This window comes from Garra rufa, chromosome 2 (genome assembly GCF_049309525.1).
Source record: "Garra rufa chromosome 2, GarRuf1.0, whole genome shotgun sequence".
Classification (NCBI taxonomy): domain Eukaryota; kingdom Metazoa; phylum Chordata; class Actinopteri; order Cypriniformes; family Cyprinidae; genus Garra; species Garra rufa.
This window is the reverse complement of record NC_133362.1, coordinates 52,023,563-52,040,679: the sequence shown is the minus strand read 5'-3', so window position 1 is coordinate 52,040,679 and position 17,117 is coordinate 52,023,563. Positions and strand designations below refer to the sequence as shown.

Sequence of the window (17,117 nt, the reverse complement as noted above, 5' to 3'; positions counted from 1 at the left end):
ACCACCTGAAGGTTACTTGCACACTTGAAGGCATCTTGGACAGAGTTGTCAACAACACCACTGACATCTTTTAAAAGAGATAAGTATGGTTCAGTAATAAGACGATGTCCTATACATGACTGAACGAATGGCTCACGGCTCAAAGCATCCGCAACAACATTTTTTGTTCCTGGAACATACTTCAGATCAAAGCTGTAAGAAGCAAGTTTTGCCACCCATCGCTGCTCGCATGCATCAAGTCGGGGTTTAGTCAGAACATACGTAAGAGGATTATTGTCAGTCCATGCCGTGAAGTGCCGTCCTCTCAGCCAATGGCTGAACTTCTCACAGATAGCCCACTTTAAGGCAAAGAACTCCAATCTGTGAGCTGGATAGTTCATTTGTGAACGAGACAGAGTTCTACTTGCAAAAGCTACGGGTCTGGCAATCTCTTCACCTGGCAGAACTTGCGACAATACAGCTCCAACACCGTCGAAAGATGCATCAACAGCCAAAATGAAAGGTTGGTCAAAGTCTGGGTGAGCCAGTGTTACATTTCTTGTCAGTTCCTGTTTTAAGGTTTGCAAAGCTTCTTCACAATCCTTTGTCCAATCAGCTGGAGAAAGTTTGATGTAATTAACTTTCTTTCTTGGTTTGCGTCCTTTCGTGACAGGAGTCTGTTTGACTGTACCTGATGTCAACTGGAATAGAGGCTTAGCTTTTGCCGAACATCCTTCAATAAAATGTTGATAATACAGAACCATTCCAAGAAAGGATCTGATCTTCTTCTGACATGGTGTTTTTCCATCAGGTTCCATCAAATTAGAAGCTTCAATCTTATTAATTGCTTCAATTTTCCCAGGATCAGTCTTAATCCCTTCCTCACTTATGATGTGTCCAAGGAATTTCACAGATCGTCTCAGGAAACAACATTTCTTCGGAGCCAACTTCAGATTGTGATGTGACAAACGGGAGAGAACCATTTCAAGACGCTGAAGGGCCACTGACTCAGAAGGGGCAAAAACCATCAGATCATCAAGGTAACATAGGACACTACTAAAATTCTCATCTCCAAAGACAGACATCATCATTCTCATGAAGGTGGCTGGGCTATTAGACAGACCTTGGGGAAGCCTATTATACTCATGAAGGCCAAATGGGGAAGAGAAAGCAGTGTACTTTTTGTGTTCTTCCTCTAGAGGAACATTATAATACCCTGAGGTAAGATCCATGGTCGAAAAGAATGCGTTGCCACCCAGTGCAGCTAATACATCGGACTGGTGCGAAAAAGGGTAGGCATCTCTGACAGTCCTTGCGTTCAACCATCTAAAGTCAGTGCATATCCTGAGGTCGCCATTCTTCTTCCAAACTAGTACGAGGGGAGACGCATAGTCGCTATGTGATTTGCGGATGATACCTTTCTCCTCCATCTCATTTAATGCTATCCTCAGTTTAGCATACTGGCTTGGCGGTATTCACCTGTATGGAAAACGGAAGGGTCGGTCATCAGTCAGGTTAATTCGGTGGACAAAGCCTTTTGCCTCTCCACAGTCCATTTTGTCCCTTGAGAAAACTGATTCATACTTCTCAATGATGTGTAACAATTTGTCTTTCCAGTGGGCTGACACTTCACACGACTCCAAATCAAGGTCATCAAGGTTCAAGTCACTCAAAACCCGCTTTATCTCTTCACTGGATCTCATCGGTAAAGGTTCATCAGTATACTGCAGATTTGACTGGATTTGATTTGGCAGTGGTAAATCTTGAACAGCAATACAAGGTGACACGTCGGCGATTTTTGCATTTCTCTTCAACACAACTTTGTGATTGGTGGGGTTGATGACTTTTAAGGGGATAGAACCATCTCCCCATAGTGGTGTTATGACTCTCCCGACCAATATTTGTCTTGGTCTCGATCTGGACTCAGTTGGTTCCACAATAACGGTGCTGCCCACTGACAGGACAGAAGACTTTGGTAGCTTACCCCAAACCAGATGTTCAGTTTGTGGCTCTAACGTCACACTCCTTTGTAATTTTACAGTACCGACTTTCTGAGGAATGGATACGCCTCTCCATCTCTCTGTGTTAGAGAAAAGAGATAGAAACAAAGAGCACTCATCATTTTCATTGTTACTTGACTTAGACATGAGCTTCCAGTAACCGTTGGTTTCTCTTAATTGTGTCAGAAGTCTTTTTATGACGTTTGTGCCCAAAATCATCTCTTCAGTTTGTCCAGGCACAACCAGAGCAGGAATCATCATGGAGCAGCCATACACTGTAACTTCAAGATCATAGACTGCGGTAGGGGCAACATGATGGCCACCACAACCAACAATGACAATATCCTGTGCCGACTGACTTGTCATATTGGGGTTGCTCTTCAGCAAACTTTCTTCAGCAGACTCGCTAATAGTACAAGCCATTGATCCACTATCGATTAAAGCTTTAAGGATGAGATCCTTCTCAACTGAAACAGATGTATAAAACAAACTATCAGCTCTTGGAACTCTTTGTACACCCTGAAAGATGACGGTTTTGTCTGAAGATACATCACTCATCATTTGGCATAAAGACTCATAATCCATCAAATCATCAAAACTGGATATGGGAGATTCACTCTCAAGATCTACGTGATCCTCCCCCACACGTAGATCACTTAGTTTGACTGCTGGTTGGTTGAAGAAGCATCCTTCCTCTCCTTTGGACAATGGTTTCTTGGATGGTCAGGTGAGAAACACTGGAAACAGAGCCTATTGTTTTTGCAGTGAGTAAAAGCAGAATGCGAGGTGTCCTTGCACACTAAGCATGGTGCATCATTCAGACCTGGAATTCTGGACATGGGTCTTCTCTTTCTGTGCTCCTTGACTGCCTGTGCATTACCACGGTTATTCATCAGAACTCTCTCCAGCATATCAATCACTTTTTCCAGAGCCATATTCTCTGACTGTTTCGTCTGAAGTGAATCCTGTTCAACTTTGACTGGGTATGTGGTAGGACTTACATGTATCTCATTCACAGAAAGTTTCTTTTCACAATCACTTAGCCTGTTTCCTTTTCCTGTGGCTCTGAGATTTTTCTCTGAATGATACTCATTAAGGATCTCTTGCACTTCATAAGCCGTCCATTTGTCACTGGTTTTCGAACGAAATGTCAGCGCTAGATCAGAGTTTGGACAATTTCTGATGAACATGCGTGTGACTTCAATTAGTTGGTTGTCTAGCACCTTACCCTGTTGCTTTAGGCACTCAGCTGTAATGTCAGCAGTACGGTTCAAGCGTAACCAGTAATCGAAGGGATCCTCCTGAGGTTCTGGAAGAGTAGTGTAGAAATCTTGTAAAGGAATAGGAGAATACTGTTGGCAACTGAAATGCTTCCTCAATAGAGAGTAGATTGCATCAGGATTTGTTCTGATATCCAAACCGCTAGAGAGCATCCCCACTTTAACAACGTCTTTGGCTTTGCCTCGCAAGTGAATTAAAATCTCTTCACCTTGCTCTTCAGTAGGCAGAAACCCCTTCCTAATGAAGTTTTTCATTAGCTCCACCCACTCATCAAGTGTAACAGCATCTGATGCATCGCCTCTGAAAATGGGAGGATCTTTAACTTCTCTTTGACGCACTACCTGAATCTGTGATGTGCTTGACATGGAGCTTTTGTCAGGTGTGTATCTACTACTGTGATCATGCTGGGTATGCTTAGGTACAGCTTCTGTCTGACTGTGCAAATTTAAATGTGTAATTATACTGTCCGCCAGTTGCAGACCCACTTGCTGCACTATGTTACTCATCTGACTCATTATGTCACTGGTATAGACTGGAGTTGAAGTGCTAATTGGCTGAACGGTTTCAGGACTGGTATGATTCACATGACTATGTTTTTCAGTACAATTCTGTGTGGGAACTGTATTCGCTTCTAACACCAAGCCATTGTTTACACTACACATAGCAGGGCTAGGGCTAATGTCTGGAAAGGGAATTGGTGTCACTAACAGACCTCTCCCTCGACCAACATTGACAGGAGTGCTTACATATCGAGATTCAGTCAATCTTGTGTTTTCCATAATCACGTAATGAGAAAAAGAGAAAATAAAATAAAATGTATATACTGTGGTCTATGAATGCTGTGAAACCCAAATTCAATAATAATATCAACCCAATTCAGAGTGTCTATGCAAGAGTCTTTTCCTGATGTTAAAGTCCCAGGAATGCTAATAAGGGCTTATCTGAAAGTTCAGTGCAGTGAAGAATGAAGACAGCCGGTTCGATGATTAGATGATCTTCGACCACCTTGATTGAAGTCCTGAGTCACGGCACCAATGTGACCTTCTCGTTCTTTCTCCTATCTGACCCGATTTGTCCCACCCTTCATCAGCACTCACACTCGACTTGGATGATGTTACAATTTATTTGGTTCCTGCACAGAGAGCAGTAGGAGACAAAATGGCATGTTCAGCGATTTTGTAGTTCCACCCACAGCAGTTCTCCATATCTCTGCTGTTCTTAATATAACAGTAAACATGGTATTATAAACAAAACATACAAAATAAAACAGGAATAACAAGAATAGAAAGACTGTATATCCAAGAATGGATAGTATGCGATACATAACTCTCACAGCTTATGTAATCCATTTTATAAAACACATGTATAAGAAGTTAATACAGGTATCATAAAAGATTTCTTAGTAAAACCATGAATTAAGTGCTTTACAAAACACAGTTAGCACAAATTATTTACTTAATACAGAAAATGCAGTACTAAATAAACAGAGTGAATTTGTAAACTATGATAGAGAACAATTACCTGCACAGAGAGCAGTAGGAGACAAAATGGCATGTTTAGCGATTTTGTAGTTCCACCTATTCAGAATATGTTTTACTTTGTTAGCACGTGGAAAAGAGTACATCAGATGTATCAAAATAACACGTATACAAACAAAAAAACTCGCTTCACAGGTCACTCATCATCTATGATGTTCATTACTCTTCAAATAGCATCTAACATTTCACATGAAACAATATTTTAATGTTTTTGTGTGGACCTACAACAAACGCGACTCACCCACAGCAGTTCTCCATATCTCTGCTGCAGATTGCTCAAACACGGTGCACAATAGCGCCACCGGCGTAACCAATAGGAAAACATGAACACATTAATGCAGGATTTATTTAAAGAACCCTAGCGCTGTAACTTTTATATCGTTACACTATCAGCCACTTCAGTGTTCCAATTGCCATGCAGTGCAACCAACAATACAACCCAGGGGTGAAATTATAACTGAGAACTGAGTTCTTAGGACTATTTATTGTGAAAGCCCCTTATATAGAAACCATGTTGCTATTAAGACTATAATGCTATTATGTTTGCATGTTTGTTTATTTAATATAAGAATCTGTATATTATTAATAATTAATAAAACAAATCATAATAATATAAATATATATTTTTAATTATTAATATTTATATTGTTTTTTTACCCCTCTGTTGGTCAGATGTTATAATAATGTCTAACCTCAATTTGAGGTACAAAAGGTACTTTTGAGGTACTTTTTTTTCATTTAAATACAATTGTTACTACATGTTAAAATCCTCCAAAGAACAACTGTATTTTAAGACTGTATGACTTTACTCTTTAAACTGTATAACAGAAAATTAACTATATGTGCTTTATTCATACAACTCCTAGAAAACCCATTAAGCTGGAAAAGGTGGAAGTAAAACCTTCACAATTACACACCGTCAAGAATGGCATCCTATTCACACACCAGTCCAAAATACTGTGTGCTGCTGATGTAAAATTTTCATAGAACAACACAATAAATGACAACCAAAAAGTGTTGTCCTTGGAGCAAATTCTGAAAACAACCTCTCAATATGAAAGGGTAAGCATATTTTATTACAAAATTATGTATTTGAATGTATTTTGTATGTATGTTTATTTATAATCGACACACATTACTTAATCATTAACCATTACCTGATAGAGAAACTTAAAAGCATCTTTTTGTGTGTGTGTGTGTGTGTGTGTGTGTGTGTGTGTGTGTGTGTGTGTGTGTGTGTGTGTGTGTGTGTGTGTGTGTGTGTGTGTATGAAGAGTTTACATGCAAAACCAGGTAAAAGCCACCTCTTAAAAAATTAGATACTGAGTGAATGCACATAGTATACGTCGATCAAATACTTTTACTTCAAACTCACTAAATCACAGACTCCGCTCAATCAGTACTGGTACTTTGGTAGAAACCTATACATAAGAGCCTGATATAAATATTTATAAAAAAATAAAAATAAAATTAAAAAGTCAGATGGATTTAGAGGCTTTTGCTTCTGAACTCTTGCATATTCACACCGGCCCAGCTGGTGACAGATTTCACACTTTAATAGAGCAGTTAACTGAGGCTGTAATACACATCTGTCATCTGATTTTGAAAAAATATCTTAGTGTATGTCTATTATTTAGACTTAAAAAACAACAACAACAACAACAACAACAAAAAACATTACATTTAAATATCCATAAATATCTGAAATAAACGTAGCATTACTTAAATGGTAATGTCCAGCTTTAATGTACTGTATTGTACTAATTTGTGTAAATGTCTGTATTTCAATAGGTTTCAGCGAGGGACACAACATAATAAGGGGTGGAACTTTTCTTGAGAAAAACACTTACACAGTAGCTGACAAGACATCCTCAGCAGAAGTCACAATCTGGGGGGAACACTGCATCAACATTGGACAATGGTATAACATGACCAACATCTCGGTGAGAGAATTCAACAATAAACCATGTCTCAGTTTGAACTGAACTGAATTGTTGACAAAAGACACTGTGATCACATCCATTTCATCTAAAGGCACTGCAGTCTTTGTTCCCACAACAACTTTCTTACAACTTAAAAAGCACTTACATATGCCTACTAAAACACGTTATTGGATCCATGTCACTAACCAGTACAAAAATACTCAAACCCAATTCAAATTAACTGCAATTGAAGTTAAAACTAATTAGAAATCTGACACTGAAATCAACCTCTGGCAAAATTTTTAAAGCAAACATAGGCAATATGATTATCCAGACACATGTAGATGTAAAACACAGCAGATCTAATGATGATATTGTGTATGCTCTGCTTGAACTTCCTCAAATTACAGTTACAACACACAATGACTTTGTCATTTAAATTGAACAAAATATTGCTTCATTAGGCACTGATGCACCTGCAATCCCTGACCATGACACTACAGATGAAACACAAACTAAAACTGTTAAAGACACTACACAAGACATCAGAGATGTCAAGATCTAGAGTATGATCAGAGTTTACTGGAAATACATACACCACCACACCCCACATGGAAAGAATCTATATGAGGATATATGCGCATATATGAAACCTATATGCAGTATATATGCACATATATGATAATATATATTCTGCATATATGCGTATATAAGCCACATATAGGCAAAATTGAGGTACATATATGTGCATATACACGCCATATAGGTCTCCTGTATTGCTTCTTTATATCCACATATACGCCCTATATGTACATACAAGATGTATCCTATATAGCTCACGGCAAGATCTGGTCATTTTAGCTCATATCTCACTTTGGCAACTGCACTGTTAAAAAAAAAAAATAATTAACTTTTTTATAGTAGTTTTCTGTTATTTCAAATTATATTCAAAACTTGGTAATATTACTAACAACATCTGTAAACTAACAACTTGACTGTTATTTTAGGTCCTATATCATTAAAGACAAATTACAGTATTTTTTCTTTTTTATACAGGACATTTTTATAGTATTTTTTGTGTTATCTTAAATTATGTTAAAAACATATAAAATTTAAAACAATATCTGTAAATTAATTAAAATTGTTATTTTAAGTATTATTCCATTAATGACAAACTCCAGGAATTCTAATTTTTCTATACAAAAAATATTGTATTTTTTACAGTATTTTTTCTGTTTTCTTAAATTACTTACACATTGGCATAAATTACAAAAACAATCTGTAATTAAATAATGTAGCTCATTAATATTTATGTCCATACTAACAGTTTAATTTTCTTTTTTTAATTTGAAAGTAAATCTTATTAGTTTTATATTTAGGTGTATTTTACTCTAAAAATCCACAAATCATGTAACCATGCAATAAAAATGTATTGCATTAAAAATCGTTTATTTTTATAAAGAACAAATTAACCAATAAAGAGTGAGTGTATAATTTGTTTGAAGAAGTCGTGTCAAAAAACAATAGCACTGAAGTCCAAATGACAATACATTTGCAGTCCTCTCTGGTGGAATATACAGTAGGATGATAAATTAGTGTGGGGAGCAGGGCATAATTTAAGTTGTTAAACGTTGAAAAAGCTATAGCGAATTCACTATCGCTCAGTTGACGTGCGTTTCTTTGTCATGCATTACCGGCGGAAACACGGCAAGTCGCAATCTATGACGTACCGGCGACAGCCAATGAGCGTTTGATTATCGCTGCGTTGATTATTCTGTCCAATGACTAGTAGGGAGCCGTTACCCGGTCAAATTTGAATATGCTGATCGGCTTCTGTTGCAGTCTGTTTCGGTCGTTCCTCTAGCAAAGTCTTTCGCATGGATTCTTTTACGTCTGACTGTTTAATTCATATGAAGAGTTTTGTTGCAAAACGAGATATATCCATTTTGAGAAATGTTGGTTATTTGACATTATTATTTAAGACATCAACAGTCAAGTTAATTTACAATTTTTGTACATAAAACTATTACTTGAGCTCAGTGAAGGCCAGAGGCACAATATTCTTCAAATCCAGGATATTTTTTATTTAATTTTATGTAGATAAATAGTTCATAAATAAGTCAAAAACCATGCCAAAATGCAACATACTTATCTTAACATTGTCAAACATCTTAAATTGGTAAAAAAAAAAAAAAACAAAAAAAAAAACATCATAAATATATGGAATAGTATATACAAAAATTGATTAATAATAATAAGATTCTGAGTTAGTTTTGGCCAGAACATACACAACATAACTTTTTTTTTTCTTTTTGCAAAACGCTATATATCCACCTTAGGCTATATTCTACTACTGTAATACCATTAAGAAAAGCTAGTGAACCATTTTTGTGTGTGTGTGTGTGTGTGTGTGTGTGTGTGTGTGTGTGTGTGTGTGTGTGTGTGTGTGTGTGTGTGTGTGTGTGTGTGTATTTTCGAAAACCAAACCTGTATGATCAGAGCGGGCGGAGACGCGGTGTCACAGTTCTTGTCTCTGTTGCACCGAGTCCGCGACACAAGCTCGCCTCGCCCCGTCATATTTAATGTATTATTTCACTGTAATAATAATAATAATAATAATAATAATTAAAATTAATTATTTAAAAAATAAACTTAGAAATGTAGCCTTGCAGACATCGTGATGGGGAGGAGCGCAGGACCTCCCTGGTCTTCTTGAAATCAGCGGAGACTCGTTCCCTGCTGCATTTGTTTATTGTTGAGAGACGGAGGAGTATTTTATCCCGTTCCACTTTTGTAGCGTTTTTATACATTTTTGTGAAGTTGAAGGCTACATCTTCATATGACAGTTGGTCGGCATGACACAGACCAGCATTACTCGCACGATGACCACAATACATTTTCGGATGTTTTCCCTCCCCTGAATGCCTTGCCCGTTTGGTCTTCTCCCTTTGATGATTTTCTTTAGATGCCTTCCTCTTTCTCCCAACAGCAGCTGGAATGACCGGCTCCAATCCGTCATCGAAATCTATGACATTAGCTTGACTCTGAAGCTTTGATTCTCTGACTGACAGACAGCTGTTTAACCTAGACGTGACTGACAGCTCGCCTACAGTATTAACAATTAAATGGTGAACGTTTTTTAGTTAGCCTATTGAATCCTCTTTTTAAAAATACATGTTTTTTGTTTTGATATTATCGTTAAATGAATCTATAAGCAAACTCGGAGCACTTCACCGGCGGTGACTTTCTTCCCAGGGGATGCTGAGCTCGCGCACGTACGGTCATATCGCACTTTGCAAAGAAACTGGTCTGGCGGATATCGCGTTTTGTGAAAAAAATACATTTTGTAGTAGGCCTAAAATGTACATTCTTAAATTTTATTAATGGCAGCAATTCACACATAGATTAAGGTACATTTGAACAGTGATTTCCAATAATAAAATCCAAATGTCAAAAAATGGCGTTTATCGCGTTTTGCAACCAAACTCTTCATATTTTGAGCGAGTTTTGGTTGTGGAATGAAGATTGACAACAACAACAACAATAATGGCGACAAATTAATTGCGATTTCATATCTTAGTGTCCTACCAGTGTGTGTTACTGTGTTTTGTTAGTATGTCTTGCCGAATATATGTAGTGAAAGAAATCTGCAGCTCACTTGAAAAGTCAAATACAGACAGTTTACTTAAGATGCAGTTGACCTAAATACAGTCACTAATGTATTGATTCAAGATTAACAAACCAGGTTAGGTGTCAGTTACTGGATCTGTGCATTTTCTTTTTAAAGTTACAGCAGTATAATTAAGCCTAACGTTACCAGTTGGTCTTAATTATTATAAAACAACAAAACACTAAAGAGAAAATCATTAAATGTACTTAACTTGCCTTTGCATTAGTCCTATTGTTTATAACGTTATTTTGCTACTTTGATTGTATGTTGAATGAAATACAATATTATAAATAACTATATTACTATTGTGAAATAATATAGTCATATCGTGCACCCATGCTAGTTTTAAGATCAAACTCACAAAATGTGACAGAACTTCAAAATGAGTAACCTAAGAACACTGTTATGTGAACTCATTTGACAGAGAGAGGACCTGAAAGCATGATCATTGGACTCCATGGAGAACAATACTAGACGTAAACCAGGATTTTGTATCAGCTGTGCAGATTTAGTATGGAGCCGGTGAGTACATTTTTGCAAGCCCATGTCTGTCAGTAAGTAGATAATGTCTTATCAAACAAATTAATTTTGGAAACTTGTGTGTGTTTCCCCCTTATGATCCAGAAGTTTTAGGAATGAAAATCTTCTACTACATGATCTTCAGAGGAAGTAAGTATTAATTTCTAACGTTAAGACACACTAACATTAATTTTATTTTTAAAGGAAAGTTCATAGTATTTTTCACTTGTGTACAAATTCTGTAAAATGAGAATGTTGATAAAAATATCATAAATGTTTTCTTTATCAATTAACTTCTTTTAACTAAATTAAATCAACATTTGGTGTGACCATCATCCTGTGTTTAAAGCAGCTTTTGCACTAGGGACACTTGCGGATAGTTTTTCAGGTTTGCAGGTGGGCCTCTTGAAGCATCTTGGAGACGTTGCCACAGTTCTTCTAGATTTAATCTGTCTCAGTTTGTTCTGTTTCTTAATGTCATTCTGTGCAGAATGGATGATGATAAGATCAGATCTCTGTTTGGAGCACTGGCTGTTGTCAAACAAAAGTCTTACTGGATTATTGCATTTAATGGCAAAATTAATGTTTAGAAATATAAAATAAATTACCCATTGAAACACTACAGCAAAAGATAAACATGACTGAATTAAAATCCTTTTTAGCTGGTAAAAATACTAGTGTTCTAATAATTTTGGACACCACTGTATTTGGAGCCCATGGGAGTCAGTAGAATATTGTGGATTAAAAAAGCATTTCTATCTCATCCACATCATTTTATTTTAGTTAAATTTCACCTCGGAGCTCTGAATAACTGGCAATGAAAATTCAATAATCTAAATTTACATCTGAAACTAATAAAATTGTTAGTCTTGATAATTTTGTATATGTGTTGGTTTTGTATTTATTCAGTTTTTAGATCAGTTCTGACACAAATATTTCCTGTTGATAATTCACTCACCCCTCTGTCATTCAAGATGCTTATGTCTGTCTCTTTTTCTGTCAAAAAGGTTTTTGAGGAAAACATTCCAGGATTTTTCTACATATTTCGAAGGGAGCCAAAAGGTTGAAGTTCCAAATTTTATTGTCAATGCAGCTTCAAAGGGCTCTACATCATCCCATCCAAGGAATAAGGGTCACTGGGAACTTGTAATGCCCTTTGAAAGCTGTATTGAAATTTTGAAATCTTTATCCTTGACCTTAATCCCACTGAAGTCCACTATATGGAGAAAAATCCTGAAATCTACTCATCAAAAACTTTACTTTCTTTTCGACTTAAAGAAAGAAAGATATGAACATCTTGGATTACATGGGGCTGAGTGAATTATCAGGAAATAATTTCTAATACTGTTAAGGTTTTGATGAAACTGTCCCATGTTTTTTTAATTTAATTGTGCCGTATTTCTTTAAAAAAAAAAAGCTGAAATGTAAAATGTAAATTTTATATGGCATTTGCACAGACTTTGAATTGCAGACTGTTTTTTGTATTTTTAATAAAAATGTTAATTGTCCACCTTGAGCATGCTTTGACACTTTATTGAAGGTTTTTTAATTGTAATGAATTGGGGGAGGGGGTGCTGCAAGGGCACGGTATTGCCCTGTTCAGACCCACATAAGACCCTTACAGATCCCACTTAAAACCCATCTGGGCATCCACGGCTGGCCCCCATGTGGATCCCGGGTACAAACCCACTTTGAACCCCTTTGGGCAGGTGGAGTCCAAATGTGTTTGGCATGAATTGCCCAGCTAGGACCCACATAAGACTGCCACATTTGCCGCCCATGAAGCCCTGGCTGGGTGGTGATAAAGGCATGAACAAGTCTCCAAGTCTTGACGGGAAACAAAACATCTAATTCTTGCAATGTTTTTGAGATGATAGTATACCCATTTAGTTACTACTTTGACATGGCTACTGAAACTGAGGTCTGACACCAGAATCACACCAAGATTCTTGACTTGATTTTTAGTTTTTTGACCCCTAGCGTCAAGGTACGCATTTACCTTATGAACTTCATCTTTGTTTCCAAATGCAATGAGTTCTGTTTTCTCCTTGTTTAATTGAAGAAAGCTTTGGCACATCCAACTGTTAATTTCATCAATGCATTGGCAGAGAGAGTCAATGGGGCTGGGTGTCATCTGCATAGCTGTGATATGCAATTTGGTTCTTTCTCATTATTTGACTTAGTGGGAGCATATACAGGCTGAACAACAGCTGCACAAGAATTGAGCCTTGTGGGACTCTGAATGTCATGGATGTCCACTTAGACTTATGTTCTCCTTTACTCTCAGAATAGCCTCTCCCTTCTAAGTATGACCTGAACTATTTGAGGACTATCTCAGAAAGCCCGACCCAGTTTTCCAGTCTATCTAGAAGAATGTTATGATCAACAGTGTCGAACGGAGCACTTAGATCTAGCAATATCAGCACTGATAGTTTGCCAGAATCAGAATTTAGGCGGATATCATTTATTAACTTTATGAGCACTGTCTCTGTGCTATGATGTGGTCTGAAACCAGATTGGAAATCATCCAGGTATCTATTTGAGTTTATGCAGTGGTTAAGCTGATTAAAAACATCCTTTTCGATAACCTTGCCTGAAAAAGGAAGATTAGATATTGGTCTATAGTTACTCAATATAGTGTTATCAACATTGCTATTTTTCCGAAGGGTTTTTGTTACGTAAGCAGACCAAACGAGAAAGATGAGAGTGAGTATTAACAGGTTTATTTTCAGCAGAGCAAGTTGAAGGTAATAGCGTGCAGAACCAGGTAAGTATAACAGCTCAGGGTGTGATTCTTGAAATGTAGCTGGATCGTGGATGATTAGCTGCTTTTCCTTTCCAGGGACGACGGGAGGAGGACCGGTGAAGATGACCACACTCACACACACAGCGTTGGAGTTCCGTCGACGGACTTACGGCTGGCACACCGCTAACTGGAGACAAAGACTGGACTTGGACTAGAACAGACGAGAAGACCGGTAAGTAATCAGAAGGTAAGGATCACGGTAAGTTTAGTAGGGATTTGAGACCACTTAGAGTGAAGCTCAATGAGTCCGCTTCGTGCAAACGAGCCCGGACAATGATGGCTGTGTGTGAGGTGCTCTTGTAGTGAGATGATGATTGAGTGCAGATGCATGATGATCAGTATTCAGGTGACTTTGATCGGGGCGTGATTGTGGGTGCAGAACCTGACCAATCCATAACAGTTTTAACAGCTGCAGTTTTAAGGGAGTTTGGAAAGTCCCACAAAGTCCCAGAATAAGAGATCTGCTTCTAAACAGTTAGAGTGATGGTTCAGAGTAGATTTGACTACACTGCTTTGACTCGGCCGAGTGGCTCGCTGTGTGGGCAGAAAGACAGGTCCTCAGGCCTTTAAACAATTGAGGCACGGTTCAAAAACATACCGTGTCGTCTGGGTCTCCCATCCAACAGCGAGGCCAGAGAAAGCCAATGGGGGAAAGGCGCCGCTGGGATGGAACCCAGGATCGCCTGTTTACAAGACAGCTTTGACCAGCTAAGCCACGGTGCCTCCTCAGTGAGACCCGTTAGCCTGAAATGCTATCCTTCAAAAGCAGGTGAGAGGGTAGTGTTGCAAGAGAAACTGCCCGCTGTCCTCGAGCTCCTCTGTGTCCCCTTTTGCCGTCCGTTTTTTGGTAAACACGAGCTCGGCTGTATTGTGGCGTGCAACCAAATGCATCGCTGGGATTCGAACGCAGGATCTCCTGTTTACTAGACTAGCCGGGCAGCACGTTCACCCTCCGGGAGGGCGACTCAGACGATCTAGCCTTCCAGAGAATAGGCCAGGGGTTGGCTGAGCGGGCGCTGGACAGCTTTAAGGCATTTGCCGACAACTGAGTCGGGGTGGTTTGCAAAATTAACCACTCACTATCCCTGTTTGCAGGTCGCTTTTGAAAAGCTTACGCTTGCTGGACTGGAAAATCGTCCAAGGCACCGCTGGGATTTGAACCCAGGATCTCCTGTTTACGAGACAGGCACTTTAACCAACTAAGCCACGGCACCAAAGTGCATTCAAGGCTGTCGGAAGGGTTACTCCAAGGGTCAAAACATCCAGAGGCTGGCCAGGTGCTGGTACGCATAAAAGAGAATGTCTACAAATTTCTACTCCCTGAGGGCAACTCTGCACAGAGTTACAAGAAAGCCAAAAGCCACGACTCTGGTGGGACTTGAACCCACAACCTTTGAATGGCCTCATCTGGCAGTCTAGAAGTCCAATGTGCTATCCATTGCGCCACAGAACCCTGTAGGTATGCCAGGCTGGGCCACTGAGCCCATTTCTTACAGATTTGTGCCTGTCCAGCTCTGCTGAGTGGCACGCTGTGTGGGCAGAAAGACAGGTCCTCAGGTCTTTGCACAATTTAGGCATGGCTCAAAAACAGAGTCTCGTCGGGATCTCCCATCCAACAACGAGGCCAGAGAGACTCACTGATGGAAAGGCACCGCTGGGATGCGCTTTGACCAGCTAAGCCACGGCGCCTCCTTGGTGGGACCAGTTAGCCTAGGATCCTATCCTTCAAAAGCAGGTGAGAGGGTAGTTTTGCAAGGGAAACCGCCCACTGTCCTCGAGCTTCTATGTGTCTCCATTCGCCGTCCATTCACCGTAAAGCACGACATTGGCTGTATTGTGGCGCGCAACCAGAGGCATTGCTCGGATTCAAACCCAGGCTGACCTTCCGGGTCTGTGGCCGTCCAACGGTAAGAGTGCGCGTTCTCTCTCTGCAGGAAGGACAGGCCCTCGGGTCTCTGCACAATTGCAGTGTCCAGTGTCGTTTGAAAGGCAGAGGCACTGTAAGGGCCTCAGGTCCAAGGGAGGGCAAAAAGGTCCAAGCTGCCATTTGCAAGGCACCGCTGGGATTCGAACCCAGGATCTCCTGTTTACTGGATAGGCACTTTAACCAACTAAGCCATGGCTCCAAACTGCATGAAAGGCTGTCGGGAGGGTGACTCCAAGGGTCAAAACATCCAGAGGCTGGCCAGGTGCTGGTACGCTTAAAAGAGAATGTCTACGAATTTCGACCACCTGAGGGCAACTCTGGACAGTATGAGAGTTACCAGAAAGCCAAGTCGTTCAGTTCCTTTAGCACTGGACCTTAATCTAGGTCCTGGGGACCCCATGCTGAACTTTGTGTGTGTCCTCCTCATCTAACACACTAAGAACAGTTCTTTGAGTTCTCTACTAATGAGCTGATGATCTGAATCTGGAGTGCTAAATAAAAGACTCCACGTAATATGACGAGGTGGCCGAGTGGTTAAGGCGATGGACTGCTAATCCATTGTGCTCTGCACGCGTGTCCAGTTAAGTGAGTTGATGGTCTAAATCGGGAGTGTTAAATAAAAGGAACGCGAAAAATGAAAGGTGGTCGAGTGGTTAAGGCGACGCAAGGCTAGTCCGTTGTGCTCGGCATGTCTTGGTTTGTGTGGGTTCAAATCCCATCCTCTTCATTTGATGCTTTAGCACCACTGAGAGCCCACCAGAACAGACAGGCCCAACCTGTTTACGATGGGTAGCGGCGAGCTGTGATTGTGCTGTAGTTTATTGATACCTGCCGCAAAGTCTTGAGAACATATTGACAAAACAACAAGTCTTCTGGCTCCGGCACGCTATGATCGGTGGACACCTCTTTGACGAGGACCAACAACCAGCCACGCCAATAAAAGGAAACAAAACGAAGCAAGACTATCTTTCTCAACAAGCCTCCAGAGAGACTAGTGTATGTGTCTTTAATGAATGGATGGTTGGCCTGTCATGTGACTAGACACATGACAGGAAGCAGGAAGTACAACTGTATAAGAGAGCAGCATGACAAACAAAGGACAGTCACCAAACTGTTGGATTGAGGAGTTGCTAATTGAACTTTCCATTCACCACCTGCAAACTTTGGATTACACTTTCTGTGGATTGTATATACACTGGTGGACACTCACATTGGACTCATCAACACACTGGGATTCTTGGACTGTTTTTAGGGTATGGACAAATGAACTGTATTCTTTTAACAGAGTTTACCTGTTTTTAGGGTATGGACAAATGAACTGTATTCTTTTAACAGAGTTGACCTAGTTTTATCGTGTTGCTTTAAAGTCTTTTATGTGAACCTTGTAAATACACCAAATCTATTTAAACCAATTTTCTTTTATGTCTCATTCTTTTAACCACTAGTCATCTCTCACAGTTAAATCTGACCCCATT

At 39.5% G+C, this 17,117-nt stretch overlaps 2 non-coding genes across 2 annotated transcripts; both read right to left on the bottom strand.

Annotated features, from left to right (window-relative positions):
- Positions 1-14,855: 14,855 nt before the first annotated feature.
- trnat-cgu (transfer RNA threonine (anticodon CGU)) lies at positions 14,856-14,929 on the bottom strand. The gene has a single exon. It is a non-coding gene; the product is annotated as a tRNA-Thr (tRNA).
- A 149-nt stretch (positions 14,930-15,078) lies between these two features.
- trnar-ucu (transfer RNA arginine (anticodon UCU)) lies at positions 15,079-15,168 on the bottom strand. Its single transcript is given in 2 exon segments — positions 15,079-15,114; positions 15,132-15,168. It is a non-coding gene; the product is annotated as a tRNA-Arg (tRNA).
- Between the last annotated feature and the right edge of the window lie 1,949 nt (positions 15,169-17,117).